The sequence below is a fragment of the Megascapheus bottae genome, chromosome X (assembly GCF_031878675.1).
Source record: "Megascapheus bottae isolate mThoBot1 chromosome X, mThoBot2.hap1, whole genome shotgun sequence".
Classification (NCBI taxonomy): Eukaryota; Metazoa; Chordata; class Mammalia; order Rodentia; family Geomyidae; genus Megascapheus; species Megascapheus bottae.
Genome location: NC_143547.1, coordinates 15,482,430 through 15,485,308, shown reverse-complemented (window position 1 = coordinate 15,485,308; position 2,879 = coordinate 15,482,430).

Below are 2,879 nucleotides of genomic sequence, written 5' to 3'. Positions count from 1 at the left end.
GTAAGGAATAAAGGGAAATACAGGTTAGTAAGGGGGACTGATAGAGGAAAAATATACTACGTGATCTGTTCTACCTTGTCCAATCTAGGCTTCAAGACAAGATCTTTCTACACTACTTCGGCTAATAACTTAAAATGCATTTTCACTTTGGCCTATGTGCAGGTAGGTCTGATCATTAATTAGTCTGTGTTTAACTCTACTGTCGGTATTTTCTGCTCACACATAAGATAAAATCATTAAACAGAATAGGTCTGTTGAAGTTCACAGCCCTGAATTTAGCAGGAATTCCTAATTATTTCATGGGGTACTCAAATTGAACATATTTTCAATGTGAACTAATTATCACTCCATGTTCCACAGGTCATATTTTGGGGAATTCATCATGTCTATTGGTACCACACTATTTTGTTAGTCATACAAACTTCCCAGTGAATTCATACTTCATACATTGTGTACATACTAGTGATGATGGGATGTAGTCTTGAATTTGGCCCTTTATTTTCAGGGCCCAAGTTGAAGGTCTCATTACTGGTCAATTACTATGACAGACATCTTGTGAATATGCACCTGAATGAGCCTTCTCTCTTTATTTCAACCTCATATCTCTTCCAAATTAATGTAGAACTGGAGCTGACATCATATCAATTCCTCACTTGGGATTGTTCTCATTGATTATCTTATAATAACATTCACACCATGTTCCTGGTCCTGACATACAAGGTCACTTCTTATTTATTTCAGTTTGGTTTTCCCCCGCAGTGTCCCTCTTTTCTTTCCTTCTCTCTTCCCTTGTCTTTCTCATGCCAGTACTTGGGTTTGAACTCAGAGAGATATCTCTGAGTTCAAGGCTAGAGCTCTACCACATGAGCCACAGGTCAACTTTTGGCATTTTGGTAGTTAAATGGAGATAAAAGTCTCATGAATTTTTTTTTGCCTGAGCTGGCTTGGAACTATGATCCTCAGATCTCTGCTTCCTGAGTAGGTAGGACCACACGCACGAACACTAGTGCTTAGCCTCATTGCTCTCTTGATTGCTAGTGACAGTGGAATTTTGTGTCTCCTTGATGACCCTTGGTCACAATTCCTTAAACTAGAATGTCATTAGATTCCCAGTTCTAATGGTTAGTTCTGAAACTACCCCTTCTTTCTTCAAGCATTTCTGAGGCATAAGACAAGGCTATCATTATCTGCATATTGTCTTATCATGACTATTATATTGAAAGCTCAATGAGGAAAAATTGTATTTATTTTTCTCATAAGGGCCCCCTTACATGTAGTTTATACCTTTTCTTTAATAAAAATGATTAGTCCTCTCCAGATATAGAAACAAAAGCCATATAATGAGTGATAGTTGTCCTTAATGCACTGTTATTTATCATCTCTTTTGGTGTCCCTTGGTTATCTCATAATATTATAGTATTTCACCTTGTTATCCGATATACTGCATATATGCGTATTTGGTTATTTGAAATTGGATAGGAAAGGGGGGAAAACAAGATGAGGGGCGGGGTTAGGGGGAGGGAAATGGGGACCAAGACATGAGAAAGTATATCAATGTTTGTGAAGTAATGCACCTTCTATCTGGTGAATATGATGTAACCCTTCTATTAATTACAATAAAAATATATGGAAAAATGATTAGTCCTTCTGTTTGGATCCTTTCTCTTATGGCAACTAGACTCATGAAGAATAGTTGCATGTATGTATATGGGCTTTACTTTGACCCCTGAACCTTTTTCTAAATGTTTAAGCTTATAGGTCATTAGAGAATAGGAAAATGCCTTTCTCTGTTCTTCATGCCAGTGAGATACTGTTGGGAGCTATTTTAAAAACATGGAGATGAATAGGAGGCAGTATTCCCTAATATTTCAAAATTTAGAAGGATGTGGTATAAGTCATATCTTGAGGTGACATAGTACACCAGTGTAGTACTGTATCTGAGAGAACTGTTAGATGAAAGTAATCTTTTCTAAACTCAAACTGACATGGGAACACTTAAGTCTGATATGTGAGCTACTGAAGTGTCATCTTTTATTTTTCTCAAAGACCTTAACAACTTGAAGGTGAGAACAAAGGGAAGGAAAAATGGAGGCTCATTTATTTTTCTTGATGTAGAAATTGATGTTCATCAAAATCTTCTCTTTAATGACTTGCAATGACACAACTGATGGGTTGTAAAAATGTTCACTGGATTTTGACATATTGCACCATAGTTTTATTTAATTTGAGGACGATTTTGAGATTCAGATCTTTTTCTGTAAGTAGGACTCTGTGTAGTCATGAGGGGGTTCCAAGAGAACATGGAGATAAGCCTCCTTCCTGCCCTCAGCTACTAAGAGTTGACATTTTAAATTATATAAATATAACTTGAGTGAAAATAGGGCAATAGGCTGGGATCCCATGGATCATGTCTGTAACCCTAGCTACTCAGGTGGCTAAGATCTGAGGATTATGGTTCAAAACCAGCCCAGGAAGAAAAGTCAGTGAAACATTCATCTAGAATAAAGCACCAGAAAAGCCAGAAGTGGTACTATAGCTCAAGTGATATAATGTTAGTCTTGAGCATGAAAACTCAGGGACAACACCCAGGCTTGAGTTCAAGCCCCAGGAGCAACACACACACACACACACACACACACACACACACACACACACACACACACACACACATTAAAACAAAAGTATGGTTCTACTATTGTCTTCATAAGTTGAATTTCTAAATTTATATGAAGAAAAAAGTTACTTCTACACATTTGAAAGTACTGGCATTTTATAAGCTCAGGACTTTGTGCCTTCTAGGCTCCTTGAATCACACTCCCAGCCCTCTACTCAGTTTTAGGAACTACTCTTTCACTGTTATGTAACATGCCCAGGAAACC